Genomic DNA, 18,867 nt, shown 5'->3' with positions numbered 1-18,867 from the left:
ACCAACATGGTAACCCATGGACTTGCATTTGATCCACCTAACTCCTGGCTGGGAGGTGGTTTTCTGGATGAGCATGTGTTGCACAGGTCACAGCACTGCTCATGAGGGATTTTGTTTTGCGAACAGCAGCACACTGATAATGTTTTAATCTCCTAGATTCACAGTATTGTCTCAGGAGAGGCACCCCTCTGCTTCCCCCCATTACCTCTTTTACACTGGGCAAGACAGAGCATTTCACAGATGCACTTCTCCATCCCCACCTTTACTGCAAGGTGACTAAGTCATGAATGAAGCTGCCAATAGCCATGAATTTAAGAACCACATATCAGTTCTGGTTTATTTTGACAAGCCTAAAAACTTTGAGCTTATGGTTGCTTTCCAAAGAGCCTATCCCATCTTGCAGTGGAGTGAGTAAACTCAAAAAGAGGGGAGAAAGCTAGACCAAAATAGATGACTGTGAGCAGGAAACATTACAGCCATGGCAGCACAAGCCATTCTAGCTCCTGAGTCAGAGTCCTGTGTGAGCATGAGTCAAATCCCTTAATTGTGTCAGCACAACCACAGATTTCTAGCTATGGCACTTTATTTGGGCTCCTAAGCAAAGATTAAAGTAGGGAAAAATCCTATGTTTAAAAATTAAATGGTGATCAGAACTAAACCTTTTAAACAGGAGTAAACCCAGGTTAACGTCTAGAAAAACTGTTACCTTAGAGGTATCCTTTAGTGAGGAAAACTATAAGAAGACATTTGCTTAAAAACGGTCACCTTCTTATATGCAACCTGTTTGACTTTACCATACTTTGTGCTACTGGAAAATTCCTAAAGTTCCTTAAAGAAAAAGCATCAAAATATGCCTGGATACTGGCTTGTCGCTCAGTAATAGTAGTCATTTCAGACATACACACACACACACACAGTGAATTGCATATCTAAAATCTACTCAATACTCAAGCTAGTGTGATGAGAAGAAAACCAAAAAAATAATGATATGGAAAAAAAGGGAGGGGAAAAATGCAGTAATCTTAGTGGGCATGCACTGACTGTATATTTTCTTTAAAATATGAAGAATAAGGACCCAGGGGTTTTTTTTATGGCTATGGGTCACCTATACTTGAACTAGTTTTTCATATTCTCGTGATTCTGTTTGCCATATGCAAACCTGACAGTTCTTAAAACATATGTAAATAAGTGTTGTTTACAAAGGCAGTCTGGTCATAGATGTAATGAATCTGAATAGATTTAGCCTTAGCTCAGTTCAGTGTTATTTTCTAAGCTCCTCTCTTCACATGCAAGAGTCTTGCACTTAGAACAGGCTGCCTGAGGTCATAGACAGGATTTAACGAGTGCAAGCCTGCTTAAGGAGGCCGATTTGAACTGAGTGGATACAGAGCCTTATTTATGACACAAACATAATCTGAATGAATTGGTTTATGTCTTGTTCGTGTTTAAGAGTACTGTGCTACACCTATGCAATATTTGCATTGGAAAACATGAGATTTCCATGGGAATGAATCACTAACATTATTCACAAGGCATTCACAAGGATTTTACAGCGGATGTTTCATAAGGAAATCAGGATGGTTACTGTGGCATTGACTTCAAAACAAAATTTGGGTGTTATGTGTCAAATTTTTTCAATTTCTTGTAGTAAAAAAGACTGTCTCACCATCACTTTGAATTTAAAATACAAAATCTCTTACCTTTTAAATAATACCTTTCTCTCCAGAACACTTGCAACCTATCTATCTGCATCACAGTATTAGTGCAGGCATGTTGAACATGGAGAAGCAATTTAGGCAGAATGAGAAAGCAGCGTTTGGAGCACATAAGGTCATCTCTTGAATAGGAGGATTTTCTGCTAGCAGCTGCCACTGCTGAATCTGACCAGTGACTGGAAGGCATCACGCCAGAAGCTAGGACATAAAAAGATCTTTGGGCTGGGAAGCATAAAATTGAAAGAGAGAGGAACTGATCAGCTATTTTTTCTAGTTTTAAAGGTAGGTCAGTAAGGTGAGTGAGGTGATGATTGACAGGGTTGGCACTTGGGGGTTTGTCTAGGGTGGAAAACTACACTAAGGTAAATTTAATTAGCTTTGGAGCCAGTATAGTAACTGCAATGCCTGTCCATGTTATGTACCTTCTTGGTATAGGAGGGCATTTTTCATTTTCAACCTGCCATTAATGTATTCAAGACAAATGGAGAAAGTCATGCTTACTTTATAATAGAAGCGTACACATGAACATTTGCTCTGGTACAAAGTTAGAGCTAAGTCCGTGTCAGGAAAGATTTGTCAGAATAGCCTTCCCGGAAAGCTCTCTTAAGATCGGGAGAGCCTGTATAGGCAGCAAAAGTGCTTTATCTATGTAACATGCACCAGTGCAAAAGTGAAAAATAAGCTGTACCACTTTTGTGCAACAATAAGTGGGTTTCCCCTTGGGATTTTACCTGTATAAAAAGGATGCAAGGTAAAGCACCTCACTGGCCATTTGTATGGCTATCAAGGTTAGTTGTTGTATCAACCTCTATGTCTGCCTAAATTCACCTCCACCTTATTTCATACTATGTCATTCTCAAGACTTGTCCTGGATAAAACCACCACCAGCCAAACTAATGCAATGGTGTATCTATACCATGGTTGCCAAACATGTTCTAATGCAATAATGAGCACATAGAAGAACATATGTAACACATAGGTAACACATTTATTTTGCAGAGATACCCATTGAAGATGACACTATTGACTTGGACTTTACTGCTGAAAAGGTTAACTAATTAATTTTTTTTAACCTTAGAGAAACCAACATGTGTCAGCTCTCCTGTGCTAAAAACACAGTCAAGATAAGGTGCTTTGATTCTGGACTGGGGTGAATTTTCCAAGGTCAGTGACAGCCCAAGAGGACTGGACTGATCTTGCTGAAGTAACCTTGTGGTAAAGTATCCAACAATTGGCTGTGTTACCACTTTGGCATATCTGGCACATACAAGTAATTTTGTGGAAAAATACAGAATTTTTTTCGTTTGGTTTGGTTTGGGGTTTTTTTTAGCAGCAAAGATCCAGTCTTTGTAATTTGCTGTTGTGCTACCTTAGAAGCATTTTTATAGTCCACTCTCCACACAGCACAAAGCTTATCAGACCTAAATTCTATATGTGGCTGAAACTTTCTGTGGACATCCGTATCTATAAGTCTTGTGAACCAGGGAACAGTATGTCCAGGGCATTTCATTATCCTTGGTGATGCAATTTGCATTTGGAATAATCATGTCTACACACAGTGCTCTGGAACCACTATGTCTACTCAGCTGTTACAACATTCCTGCTTTGCATTCCATGTTTTATTGCTTTGCCTCTCTGGTTTTTTCCATGCTGCTTGCTCATCATGTAAGATCCCACCAGAAGGTAGTGGGGTATTTTTCATGATTGCTCTCATTTCATCACAACATTCAAAGTGAGCTCTCTTTTCAAAGGACTACTGATCATCATGCAAGAAGCACTGAAGACCAGAGAGGTTCCTGGTGCTATTTGCATATCCTTAGGGACAGGGACAGAGCTGAAGCTGAGCAGAGATAACTGACTAAGAATTAATGCATGAAATGGTCAGGCTCAGTAGTGATGCAGAACAGGGAGAGCCAGCCATTTCAACAGGGTTTGGGAATATTAGGTTTCAAGAGCCTTACAAGGAGAAACTGCCCTTCAACTGTAAGAATGGAAAATGTCTTTAGAATTTATCTTGGTTTGGTGAAATATACTCATTCATTTTCATCTGAAGGCTCACTGTTCTCATTTGGTAACCATTTCTGCAGAGAGAAGCCCACAGGAAAAATGGCCAGGTTTATCGTGAATGGGTTATGTGCAACAACTAATATAAGCTGTTTGGCTTACTTGAGTTGGCAACAGATGGGCACTTATTGATGAGTCTAAGTATTTGAAGTTAGTTAATTGCATTTAGGTCATTAGGTCATTCTATGATTCTATGAATAATATGACAGATAAAGTTATTATCACTTCAGATCGTACCTGACAGAAAGCAGAATTTTTCCATGGTGTAGCAGATGATCACTATGGGAGACTCACTAATATTAGAATTACACGATGAGTAGGTCCAAGAAGCCTACATTTTTAGAAACACTGGACTATTGACTGCTATTTTTTTTCTTTAAGAGCAAACATAGAGAACAATAGTGCTGTGATTAGTCTTGTCTTTTCAAAAAATCAAGTATATACTAACATCCATGGTTCCCCTGGTTTTGAAGACTTCTGAAGGATGCTTAAGAAAAGAAAAGCTCATTTATACCCAGTCAAGTGGGGTGGCTTTAGACTGTGCATTAACAATACTCAAAACCTTGATGCTTGTTTGGTGATATCTACCTAATGAAAATTATTTTCTCTGTCATGCAGATTCTTCCACAGCAAAGTAAATAGAGAAACACTGAGACATATTGAGTCAGAAAAAAAAGTGGTGAAGGTGCATTCCTCCATCTGATGAAGAAGACAACAGTCTGGAATGCCCTACATTTCACTTGTGAAGTGAGTGCAGATTCGTGAACAAAATGGATGCTCTCTTAGTATAGGAATAGGGAAGTGCATATACCTGAAGGTTTTTAATATATCATACACAGGGATTTTATTGAATTCTGCAAAGGTTTTAATATAATCAAACAAGGTTAGGAAAATCACTTCAGAAGGTATAAGTTAGTTAGGGCAAGAGAGCAGGGGAAAATAGTCTGTGGAACTGTAGAAATACCCTATCCTTTGGGCAGATGAATAAGTTCATGGGGTCCCACACCATGCCCATACTATTTGTTACTTTGCAATGTGGAATGTGGAAGGACAAAGCTGTACCTGCAAACTGCTGTGAGAAGGTGCTACCTCAGTAGACTTGCTGTTAAAGAAAGGCTGACAGACACAAAAAGTAGGGGGTTGTCTTTGAAAAAAAAGCATATATAGAAATATCTGTTTTCTATCTCCTGCAAAAGCTATTTCTGAAGGGTCGTGACCACTCTTCTCTACTCTCTCTCCTTAATCATGCTAAATTTCACTTTTTTTCATTTCTCCATCTTTTTATCACTCTGCTGTGTACAGAGAATCAGTAAATATGCTACCTCTTGACTTCCTTTCCTTTTTGCATGGATGGAATGGGTGTTCATCCAGTGTAGGCACCTGCAGCCATGGTTGCTGCAATGTGGCTTGGTTGGGAAAGGTAAAAAGGAACAGGTAGTCATTACCCAAGAAATAACCTCTGTGCCAAGAATAATAAAATATTGCTCTTCCCTTAATTGCACAATATCCATTCCAAAATACAGAACTATCTTGGCCTGAAGATTTCTTTTTTAATATCTGTGGGTCAGTATGAAGCCATCTTTTAAATAAACAGGATTCTGCCAATTATATAAAATATATCACCAGTTATATAAAATGCTGAGAATCTCTGCAGTTATTAAAATACTTCTGTAGTCAGAATTGGGTGATTTGTAACAACTCAGTTCAAAGCTGAAGGTGTAATAAAAATAAGCCAGAAAATCCAGTACCTGCTGTAACAATAAACTTATCGTGTACTCGTTAGGCCACATGATGTTGCCCTGTTAGATATTAATGACTCTGAGGTAAATGGTAGAATGGGAGAGAAAGGTAACAATGATGAAGGGCTGTTCAGCAGACCTCATTTAAAAGTTGTTTTACATAAGTGGGACTGAGGTCCTTCCTGTACATTGAGACGCTCCAGTGTTCAACTCCAAAGTTGGTATAGAAAATGAATAGTTTTAAATAATTTTTGCATCTTGAAAATTCTGAGGCTCAGCTGCTTCTTTTCCTCACGATTATATAACAAACTATTTTTTCAGTGAAAGAGAAATGTAGTATGGATGGGCAGATGTAGAAGTCTGGTGTGCGAAAGAACTGGATCAGGACTAACCACCATGAGCTCCTTTTATTGTCTGTGGGGGGAAAATGGAAAAAGAAAGAGAGAAAAACCACTTAAGGCATGATTCATACCATCCTAATGTAGGCATCTAAAATAGGTCAGGTTCATTGAGCTCTAAAATGTCTGCTTTTCTCTGTGGACAGAGGCATAGTCACCCTAGGGAATCACTTGCTTAGATGTGGATATCTATGCTATCAAGTAAGGTGAGATGATTTCCACCCCATGCAACTTTTGTGACCAAGAATAAATATCTATAAAGAAAGAAACACTGCCTCTCTAAAAAAAAGGGCTACTAATAGAATGATACGTGCTAAAACTCGTTCCACATTCCCTACAATGACCTAGATTCTATAAAACTTAAAGACTGAAATCTCTAGCACAAAGGAAAGCATGTTATAATACTGTGTTATCCTTCATTCTGACTTGTGAAAGTGATTGCTCACTAAACTTAAAACTAACACATGCCAAGAAGTCCATAGCAGTGATCCAATTTAAGATGTGCACAGGGAATTAATTGCTGATTAGTATGTGTATTATAATTAGTGTATATAGCAGTACATCAGTATCTTAGCATATCTATACAAATATGTATATATATATGTCCTAATAGAACTATTAAAAGGCAATTATAGTTAACAGTTGTAGTTTCATACATTAACACATGCAGTATATTGGTATGCAAACTAAATATATCTATGAAAAAATGTAAATATAAAGACAATAAGAACATGTTCCTATGTTATTCTGATTTTCTGAAGGACTACTTAGCACAATAGAAATCTTAGTGCTGACATACTTCATCACTAGCTGAGGAAAAGAAAAAACCTTCATTGAATACTTCTGATTTGCATTTAGAAAGAAAAATAGAGTCTGCATTGCCAAACTATCATGTATTCTGACATTTTCCAAAGCAGATGGTAAAGAGCATCTATTAATTGTTTTAATTGGCAGGACTAGATAACTTGATTAAAAGCTTTTAAAAAGAATTTGTACTGCTGTGCATTGGCAAAAAGCTTTGGCATACTGGAGAAGTCCAAAAGGCCTGGAAAAATCTAATGCCGTGTTGATATTTCAACAATGTAAACAGGATGACCGGGGTAACTGTAGATGAGTTAACTTGACCTTGGTTCCATGTGAAAGAATGGAACAGCTGATATGGGACTCTGTTCATAAGGAAATAGAAAATGGTAACATAATTACTGCCAGTCAACATGACTTTATGCAAAACAGGTTAAGTTAAACAAACTGCATAATACTTTTACGAGATAAGAATTTTGATTATTTTATTTGTTTAATAAAAGTAACTATGTTGACAAAACAATGTCTTTAAGACTTCCGTTAAGCATTGACACCACATGACACTCTGACTAAATGTTACACCAGAACAAAACCAGGACAACATATAATAAATGAGACCAAACTGTATAACTCAGAAATTCAATGTATAATTGTTAACTAAGACTTACCAAGTATTGCCAGTGTGCTGCTGCAAAGATCCTTTCATGTCTTAGACGCTGTTATTCAAAACCTTTACCTATGGCATGAGAAAAAAAGATCCATAAACTAAACTATAGTAATAACTCTAAATTATGCAAATGACAAAAGGAGAGATTATGAGGACAGATTACAAACAGAAAGGGACTCAGACAACTCTGTAGCTAAGTAGAAATGATATAGGTATAAATATTGATGATTAAAAACTCTTTTCAGAGGAGAACATGGAGATTACACTTGCAGGACTAAAAGGTTAGCCAATGTTTTTTGGTCAATTTTTTAGTATAAAATAGCATAAAATTAGTTAGTGTGATCCACAGTTTTACTCTGGAAGGGGTGACAGCTGGTCTTATGAGTACGGTGGTCAGACCAAATTAAGCTCTCCATAGAGAATAGCAGAAGCAATGAAAGCTACCACCCTACAAACACATATTACTCTGTTTCAGACTATACAAACAGAGCAATTTCTCTAGGATATTGCAAACACAGCAGATGAAGAAATGTTTAGCAGGGGTTATGTCCATCTGCATAAATAAGGCACAGTAGAACAGCAGGGAATTTTTCCTTGTTGTGTTTGGGGAAACAAGGCTTTGGCTATGTTATTTGTAAATAAGATTGCACATTTGTGGTCTTTTTGTTTTTGTTTTGGATTTTTATTTTATTTTAGTAAGCACAAAACAAGTCTCAGAGTGAATAAAAAAGCTTGAGGCAGTGGTGAAATTTTTTGAGATTTTTCATGGGAAACCTATACTTACAGTGTCCACTCCTTATTTTCCTGTCCCCTGGTCCCCAGGGATTTGCTGTGTAAGAGTTGGAATGCTCCCCTGGTCCCTCCCTGGACAGTCATCATTGGCATGGAAGGACAGAGCTGTCTGTCGCACATACATACACACACCATCCCCAATTAACTCTCTTCCTCCAGTCTCCCTTCTCCAGGAGCACCAGAGAAAGACACTAATTTTCCACTCCTTTTTTTCCTTTCTGGCATAATTTAAAAGGGAAAGATGATAAAGACTCTCTTCAGGTCTCACCTCACTCTTGTAGTTCAGAAAGGAGAAAGCATATATAAATGAAGTTTATATGACCTGAGAAGCTATATGAGATTGCATGCAGCCAGCCACAGGACTCTGATCTCTTAGTCTTCTCCAAACCCCAGGGCCAGGGTTTCAGATGGAAACCATGGAGCAGGAAAAGGGGCCACTCAGTGTTTAGATTTCATTTCTGTATGGAGCCCAATCTGAAGTTTGAAGAAACTGCTTGGGGTTTGGCAACCTGGTAGAGCTAGGTAGGCTGCTGTAGGGAAGCAGAGGTGAAGCTGAAGAGAAAAAAGTGGGGAGATGCATATCTCTTGGTATTACTCAGTGTCTGTGGATAAGACAGAAGTAATGGTTGATGATGTGATGGGGAATCAAACTGGTGCATCAGGTCATGTTGTGAGGGTGCTGCCCTGGAACACAGGCATATACCCCACACACTTAAGGGTGCAAAGTATCTTTGGTGACTTACTACCTTACTGTCCTGCAGACTTTCCTCTCTGATCTGACACATGATCATATATCTGACCAGTAAAACCAGGGGTTTGTCAATCAGCTGCATCTAGTATATCAGTTCATGGAGCAGAAGAGCCTGCAGCAAAAATGGGTGCAATGTGGATCAAATGGAGAGAAGTGTTAGGCAGGAGCAAGAGTACAAATCTCATGGTTGATGCATGAGATTTGACAGACTGGGAACCGAGAGGTAAATTGGGGGCAGGACTGATATCAGTGCTGGGAGAATTCAGGAGTCAAAAAAATTACCTAATCTAATAGCTGCTGATACTCATATGGAATGTGAAGATCAATAAAGATCAAGAGAGATAAAATGGATGGTTTATAAATAAAGCACTGATGAACAACATCCCTGCCCCTCAACATCTTCACCATCAAGGATATTTTGGGCTTCTGCTTTTAATCCTTCTTCTAAATAGTCTGCATTTCTACCCTCTCTAAAACAATGACCCAACAGCTGGTGTCTTCCTTCTTTCTCTACCATCATCAACAAACCATCTGTGAAGAGGGAAAGGGAAAAAATGAAATGTCTATATTTTGCTCTCCCCTGGCTTCCCTTGCTGGCTAAGCATCTGTCCCACAGCTGTCACACAGCACTTGGAGAGCAATGAGTTACCTTAAAGTCCAAACGTCTTCCAGTTTTCTGATTTTCAGAAAAATCATCAGTGTTGTGCCCCATAATGCCTAAAATGTTTCCTGAAGATTTCCAATAAATTCCAAAGTGGTCACATTGTATCCAGGGAGGCAAGTAATCAAATGCATATATTCATCTGGCCATGTAAAAGAGAGGGGATAAGTGTAAGCTAGTTCTTTAGAGTCCCTCTATGGCAAATGGAGGACAGTTATTTTCTAATGGAAATATGTCATACCTTTTTTAAGCCATTGTGTTTTGACTGTTGATACCAAAACTGCATACAAATGAATTTAAGATATATTAAGCATATCTTGAACACTTCTTTCAAAACAATTTGAATGTTTTTGTTAAATGAGCAGAGCACACAATGTCGAGTCCATGCTGGCATCAGGGTTTTATGCTACAGGAGCTCTAAAGATGCCCTAACTGGAATGAAGGTGATGTGAAGTGTGGCGTGATGAGAGGGGATGGACATAAACTTCCTGGTACAAAGTTAATGTCTTAATTATTTGTAAAAAAAAATTGAATTAGTAGTTGTAATTGTACAAATCAACACCTACATCATATGGCTACATATTATCTCTTCCATTATTAAGAGGCACATAAACCCAGATTCACCATACCAACTGATAGACTTCAGAACTAGCTGAAGAAAGGATTAATAACTCTCCCTTCATTACTTTGGAGGAATTCTAGAAGCTAAAATGCATTAGTACACATTAGTATACGACTTCTGGATACCTATGTTTAGCTGATATGACCACCACCTCACTAAATATGCAGGGACAATAGACTCAGCTGACTTTACAGCATTTTTTCACTTATTCCATCACTTATGGATATAACTTAATGGCCACTCAAGACTTGTATAGAAAGACTTAAATATCATAATTTAGTTTGATCACAAGTTGTTCATGCTGCAGAGGATATCAAATCACTGAACACTCTACAGTTGGCTTTAAAATCCATGCTGCTGTAACAAACACAACTTAAATTGAGAATATCTATTCTTAAGTGATTCATTAAACCTACAAAAAAGTATAAGATTTATCCAAGAAAAATAACAGAATGGGCTTGTTGAGAGAAAATAGGTCTTGTGGATTGTGATGGTTTTCTACAGATATAACATCTCTTCCAGAAATGCAGAGTACAACTGCTGCATTTCTGCAAAATACCCCTGGTCTATTCAGCACTAAAATTTTATAATGAGGGACAGAAGTTAATTTGAAACTAATGAATATTGCCAGTTCTGTGGGGTCATTCTCAAATAAAAGGGAACCTTGCCAATTATGTGTGCTCCTGAGTCTTGCTGAAACAATTCAGAGGGAACTGAAACACAGGAAGTTCCACCTGAAAATGGGGAAGAACTTTACTGTGCAGGTGGCCAAGTACTGGATCAGGTTGCCCAGAGAGGTTGTGGAGTCTCCTTCCTTGGAGATATTCATGAGGCATCTGGGCACAATCTTGAGCACCATTCTCAAGGGGACCTTGCCTGAACCGGGAGGTTGGACTAGATGACCTCTAGTGGTCCCTTCCAACCTTAGTCACCCTGTGATTCAACAAATGCTTTGTAAGATTTTAAGATTTTTCAAAACATTGAAATCCAAGTGGAGGTAAGATATCTGTTTAAAGTAATACATTAATTTGATGTTTGTATGCTTGTGGTTACAAAGTTGAACCTGCACATGGAAAAAGCAAATAAAAATTAATTATAGACAGCCTTCAAAAGTGAGAAACAGGAAAACCTACTTTGTTTCTTCCCACTAAATCAACAAGTCATTATATTACCAGCCTAAAGGATTGGTAATGTGAGGATGTCTGAGTGGGAATGTTTTGAGGACTGTGATTTTTATCTTGCAGGTATTTCTTTAAATATAGCCAACACAGTAGAGTGGCAGACAACTGTTGTTTTTAAACTTGATTATCCTGCAAGAATATCAAGATCACTTACCCATGGGTATTTTTCAGCAAATGTTCAATTAACAACTTGACAGCCAACCATTGACTTGAAAACTATCTGATCTTTCCACAATCAATAAATTGTACCCGTGTAATTTATACTGTTGTGATACAGTTACATGTTTAACCCATTTGTTGTGCTTGTCCCAGTCCTAAACAAAACAGAAAAGGTAATTTTGTTACAAAAAGGGACACCTTTTTAGGAAATAGTTACAGAGGAGACTTCTGTAAATACATAGGTTGGCAAGAGTAAACCAAAGGCCAAACTACAGTGTAGCCCAGGAATCTCTCACCCGGTCTAAGTTTGTTGGGACAGAAGTTTTTGTTAGCAGACAAACTGAGAACACTCTGTACCAGAAACAAAAGGTCCTTTCAGCTCACTGGAGGGTGTAAGAAAAAGATACCCCTAGAAGGGTTCATTTCTGAGGCATCTTCCAGGTCCTTATAAAACTCCAGCTGAAGAAAGGGTTTTCTTTGGTTTGGTTACTGCAAGGTAGTGGACTGAGTCTTAGCTCACTGATCCACTTCCATACCAGCTGCACTCAAGAGATGACAGCAGCTCTTGCAAGATCTGAGTTTGGAGTTATTCACGTTTAAAAAATCTGCTTCTGTAACCTTCAAAATTTTTACAAGTGAGCAAAGAGTGTCTCGAAAGAGAATTGTGTAGGAATTAAGCGAGGCATCCAGAAACACTCCCTTATTGTATGATTAAACGCAACAGATGACATTAAAAACATGTTCATTTGCCACGATTACCTCATTCTCTTCTGTTATATGTATTGTTTCTTTGCTTAATCAGCAGTTTAACTAAAAGCACACTCTTCAGTTGTATTTGATTTTGTGGTTTCACATTTTAGTAATGAACATGTCATGTTCACATGAATATTTTAGATATATTAAATAATCGTTTTATTTTGTGATCATGAGCACTTGGTAGAACAGGTGTGAATTTTTTTTTTTTTTTTTTTTTGGTGGGACTTACTTAACAGTAATTATTTTTAGCAAGTTATTATTATTAGACATGCAAATTGCCTTCTACCATGGTAGTAATTGATAAAACAAGGACCTTGGAGATGCCCACTCCTCTTTCTTTTGCCCCACAAACTATAACAGAGTCTGTACCACAGGTAGGGTGTTTCAACCATGATGCCCAAAACCTGGCAGAAAGTTTTATTCAACCTCTCTCATAGGCACATGAAACTGCATACATTTCTAGTGCCAGTAGTTTTGTACTCATTTTGTTGTGATGCTTGGTCATTCTGAAATTAATAGTTCACAGAATATGCCGAGTTGGAAGGGACTCACGAGGATCATCGAGTCCAACCCTTAGCCCAGCACAGGACCAACCCCAAGAGTCACACCAAGTGCCTGAGAGTATTGTCCAAAAGCTTCTTGAACTCTGCCAGACTTGCACCTAAGCTGCACATCTGAAAAAATGCTTCCAAAAATATATTTAAAAAGATCCTCCACCTCTTCTTTCAGCACACGTGTTGCCTTTTGTGCTTCGCTCATGTATATGAGCCCACCAAAATACGGAAGGCTGGCACGTTTTAGTTCTTTACATGCTGAGCATGCCTGCAGCATCCTTCAGTTAGGTAACCGGCAAGGTGAAGCTGCTGCTTGTCAGCCACACCATTCATGGGACTGCGGAATCGCCTGTCTCTCATTCGACTCCTCACTTCAGCAATCTTCCTCAACTCATTGCATATGTACAATATATACATTACAAAATGGAAGAAGGCCCACCATTAATTACTCATCTACACAATGTCTAGCACAATGGAAGCCTGAGGCTGTAGTGAGTTTCCCAGACGCTGTCTAAATAATGCAGATAGATGATAATTCTCCTTGAAAGCAGTCAGCCCATTCTGAGGGCAAGCCTTCCTTACTTTATTCACATAAAACTTCCACTGAAGGGGTACACTGAGAAAAGCAGGCAAGATTTTCCTCTGTAGTGGCTCTATTTCCCCAAATGTCTCTTCATCTTCCCAGTAGTCTTATGTGTGCACAAATGAGATCAGCAAATGTTTTGCACGAGTAAGAATTGCACCAATAGCATATCCCAAACAGGAAGAGTAAGTGCTGATTCATAATCACAGTTTTATACTCTTTATTTTGCACAATCAATTAAGTAGGTAGAAAAAGAAAACGAAAAAAAAGAAAGAGAGAGAAAGAGAAGATTGGATTTTTTCTCTTTCGGCAGTAATAATCCTGGGGCTATTTATAAGGTGTATATATCACAGAAATCCAATAAAACAGGACTGGAAGTAAACATGAGATCATCTAGGCTATCACACTGCCCTGAGTCAGGACAACTGTACTTGTGCCATTCCTGAGAAATATTTGCACAGCTTAAAATGCTCCAGTGATAGGGTCTAAAAAAAAACTCTTGACAGTCTACTCTAGGACTGCATTACCCCTGCTGTTAGGAAAATTATCCTGATGTCAAGATAAATGATGGAGGAAGTCCATTCTGAAGTTTTTTTAAAGAAAAAAAAAATCTAGAGGAAAAAGAGCTACTACCTAAAGCAGGTGCAAAGGCCATCTGAAATAAAGGCAAATAGCCAAATGAATTGTAAGGCAGAGGGGAAAGCTGAATGCCTGGGATGGTTTTGCTAGAGAACAGCCTCCAAGAGCACTAAGAAACAAACAGGAAAATAAGGCTGGAATGACGTGCCTAAGGAAAAAAAGTAAACAAATAGGTTTTCAAAAAGAAAGCTACCTGGAAAAAACTGAATTGAAAAAAGCAGGAAACAAATGAACAAAACAAACAAACCGTCTTCTGTTGGAGTGCTGGGGTGTTTGTGCAAATAAGCCTTCACAAATTTTCTGTAAATATTGCATCAAAGAAATATTGAATTCTATCATCCGTTCTCTTCTCGGAGAGAAATGCCCTAAAGGACTCTAGATCTTGGCTATCTATATGGGTCAGAAAAGTACATTACAAAACTTCTTTATTTTAAAAAACCAAACAAATAAAAACAAAAAAAAAGTCTGTTTTCAATTACTTTAGATATTTATGTGTTCTTCTCTGATGCAAGAGGGGTATCGACTTCAACTATCGCTTGAAAATACTTGGCTCTGTTGCTTCACGAAGACGTTTTCTTTTTTTTTTTCTTCTTTTCCTAGGAGAGGGCTGGTTATATTCTGTCAGCCTTTTTTCTTTAAATAACTATATTTTTTGAATTAGTGATCACTCCAGAAGGAAGGACAGAAAAGAAGAAAACGAAACAGAACTAAACCCAAACAGAAGACAAAGCCAACCCTCCCCCATTTCAAAACCCGCCTGTCGGTGCTGCAGAAGGGCCCCCGCGCTGCGCTGTCGCGGTGCCGCCATCGGGGGGCAGCACCGGCGCGGCGCCCGCCCGGCCGGGGGGGCGAGGGGCGGCCCGGGGCTTCCCCCCCGGAGCGCCGCGGCTGCGCCATCGCCGCGGGCGCGTTCGGGAGGCGGGGATGGGGGGCGGCCAACCTCGACAATACAAAAAGCGCTGGCACACAAAAGCAGAACCAAAATAAAACCCGCACCAACAAAAATAGATGTTCCAGGAAAAAAGTCCCGATGATTGCGACGCGCTGACGCATCTCAGCCCCCAGTGCGTAATTTTTCGCAGCAGAGGGGCGGGAGCGGGGCAGGAGCTGGTCCACACCCCCCGCACGCCCCCCAGCCCTCCGCCCAGGCTCGCTCCTGGGAGCTTTATCAAAGGCGGCGATTTCCGCGGCAAGCAGGCGGTAGCGAAGGCGCGGAGCCCCCGCGACGGACGGCGGGAGGGGCCGGGGAGCTGCCCCGGGGACCCCAAACCGGCGGCCCGGAGCATCGGCCGGCCTGGGGACACGCTGCTGCAGACCTGTTCCCACACTGGCCTTTTTCTGCTTTCACCTGCCACAGGAAGAAGTCTCCCTGTTCAGACCACGGGAACTTTGCTCAGGGTTTTCTCCAGAATACCGCCAGTGTATCGGCCTGCCTGTGGGCTGCGGGGTTCTGAACCTGCCGCTTGAGAGACGAATTTTGAGGAAAAAATGATCCAAATGCAGAAAAACATCTTAGTCAAAAACGCTTAATCAAAAAACAATGAACTGGAAATAAGTCATGCTTCAGATTTTCCTGTATACTCTTCCCATATAAGAATGTACAAGCTAATGACATCAACATTATTTCAGAATATATTTCAAATAATTAATAAAAGTAGTAGTAGCTTCAAGAATTACTGAATATGCCCAAAGTTGCATAGCCATAACTCCTATTTATTTAACCTGTAATTCTCTGGAAATCTTTGGGTGTGATACTCACTGAAGCAAGTAACCTTTACTTAAGAAAGAAGTATTTTTAGAATTTATGCTTTCTGAATATCTTTTCCTCATGTACAAAGCCACCCATAATTGTTTACTCAGGACTGGGGGGGGGGGGGGGGGGATAAAAATTGGCAGCCCCAATTTAAGGGTAAGAGCAACTTAGTGTTACTCTTGCTATAGAGGAATAAAGCCAGATGTTAGGAGTTACTAAATAAGTAGTATCAACAAAGTATTTTGTAAAACTATCTGGAAAGATGGTCTGTACTTCTTTCCAAATAACACAGACTTCTCTACTGGGCAGTCATGGTACATTACTACTCAAAGGAGTTGAGAAAGGGTAGTGAGAAAGAAGTTGATGGGAGTTCATGTCCTCTCATAGTAAGGTTATGAAATATATAACCAGAATGACACTGTATCAGAAGTATGCAAATAAATGTACCAGGGAATAAACTGACTTCACCTGTTTATGTAGAAATTCAAGGACATCAAAATATAAATCACTCTGTTTTGTTGGAACAGATAACTGTACTCTTGATAGTATAAGAAAGTGTTGCTGACGCACATAATCTTTCTCTGCACTTTTTTCCCATGGCTTCACTACCATCAGCTCTGTGATCCTGGCAACAGGTAGAAGGCAACAGCCAAGCCAAACATCAAACACATCCCTTTCAACTCTTACTTCTTATCCTGAAATTGAAAAATATTTAAAAATGAGATTTAGACTAAGAACAAACAAAAACATATATTTAAAGGATGTCACAAATTTTGAAATTCAACCTACTCATGCATCCAGTCTCTCAGAAAGTGTTTTTTGAGTAACTGGCTGTGTCTTTGGGCAGTATTTAAATATAGTTACATATTCATAGGGCCTCGTGCTTCAATCCCCCCCAGTGTAGGGCGCTGTGTGTGGAGCAAACAACAAAAACCCCCCCAACTGGATCCTGTGTGTGTTAGGCTTGTAGAATCAAGCTTCCACATGTAACTAATACCAGTTGCATGCCCCTAGAACTAGTAAACTCAATCATTTAACTATTATTCAAACAGCTTTCCCAACCAAAACTCACTAATGGCTTCAGAAGTTCATGGCTTGAAAAACAGTGTTGCAGGTCACTGTTCAGCATCCATCCATCCAGTTCAGTAAGGAAAACAGGAAGTTTAAATATATTTATACATAAATGCATAAATGTCATTATCACACTTTTTTTTTTTTTTAATATAGCCAAGGAACCTTGAGTGCTTTGGGAAATGTGCAATCAGTAGGGCTCTGTGCTGGCAAAACTGTATTTGCTGTATCTAAACTTCATTGTCAAAAGCAAGGTCAATAATTTTCTAGGCATGTCTCTGCCAGTTTAGGGTGGACAGAAGTAACATTTTATGACTGACATACATGATGCCCCTCACATAGATAGTATATTTTGATAAATCTGACCCTTGCCCAGCATAGTTTATTTTTCTTGGAGGAAAAAGTAGATGGCTGAAGCATGGTATGCTGGCAAAGGCGTAGTTTAGGAGGCAGGAAAGTTGCTATTATTACCACTATTTGGTTGGTCTACTTTGCGTATTAGCAAAGTATTCCCAGCCGAGACCTCAAACTGGTAAATGTAGTGAAATAGAGATGGGGAAGGGTGGTATGACAAAAGAAAAGGAATGGGATGGTAAAATGAGATCATTTTTTCTTTCACCGTGATGGAATTATTCTACAGAGCAATTTAAGCAAACATCCTCTGGCAGAACTGTTGCAGTTACTGAAGATGCTGCTGCCTCTATCTGTCCACCCCTGTGTTCTGCCTGAAGTTCCTTGGTGGAACAAGGATACATGTGTTATGCTCAACCATCCCAATTCACAGCCCTCTGTATCTCTGAAAAACCACTTATTCCAGAAAAATAAAGCTAACATGCTACACAACAGATAGGAACAGCTGAATCATAAGACATGGCAGCTGTAGAACCTCTCACCTGTAGCTGAGAGCGGGGATGGACGAGTGGTGTTAGTGCATTTATCATAATTAAATGCCCCTGTAATTACATTGAAATGACTGGGAAATTTTTTCAGAAGGGATGTAGCGTTGAAGAGCATTTCAGAGGAGTTCTGAGAAAACTCTGAGTAAGACAGATCACCTATGTAAACTGGGGTCATTCATTCCAGAGTGCTGGGCATGAAACAATAGGACTTTTTAACCTGAATTTCACATACACCTGAGTCGCACTTCTTGTGTTCTGTACCCCAGTTATGCATTAAAAACCAAACTCCAAACATAATTATGGAATAAATAATACTTGTTATGAATTGGCCACTGCTAAAAATGAGCTACTAAAGATGCTCCTTATATCAATGCCAATACAGAAATAAAAAGTATAAACTGCAACCTTGGATTCCAGTCTATCCTAATGCCTTTGTCACAGAAATTGTTTGCAAACCTGGTTCTGCTGCTATAGCCAGTATATCAAATGTGTATTGCCCACATGGTCAAGAATAAATATATAAAAGTATCACGTAGGTGAATTAATATTAGTCTTTTTTTTTACATTTCAGACCTAAGGATGTGTACTCAAGGTCACCAATCATATTTCATAAATGTCTGGAAAAATCCTTCCAAATTCCCAAGGTGTTTACAGACAAAAGTTTGTGTTTATGGACCCAGATCGCTCAGAGTGGCAAGAAATTGTTCAGATACCTAATTTCCTTATATCTTCAGTAGTGTGAGTAGAGGGGATAGTCTGGACCGCTACAGCCACAGCCAGAAAATCAACTATTCCCCAGTTTTCATATGAAACTGTCCTCATTGAGATGTTATGCAATCATTACATATAATATAAATTTGCAATTACTATTTCTATGCATTTGTCCAGATACAGAAATCAAAGAACATTACCAGGACAGTAAAGACTGTCAGCATCATTTTCTGTGAAGAGTCATACAGGTACACAGAGGTCACAGGTACCTTGCCCAAGGTTACACTCTTTTCTTGCTCCTGCGGAGAGGTCAGTGCCTCAGATCTCAAATTACATCTCTAACTCCGCCCC

The sequence above is a fragment of the Manacus candei genome, unplaced genomic scaffold, assembly GCF_025592945.1.
Source record: "Manacus candei isolate 608988 ecotype Guabito, Panama unplaced genomic scaffold, ASM2559294v1 h1tg000159l, whole genome shotgun sequence".
In the NCBI taxonomy this organism is placed as follows: Eukaryota; Metazoa; Chordata; class Aves; order Passeriformes; family Pipridae; genus Manacus; species Manacus candei.
This window is presented reverse-complemented; position numbering follows the sequence as displayed.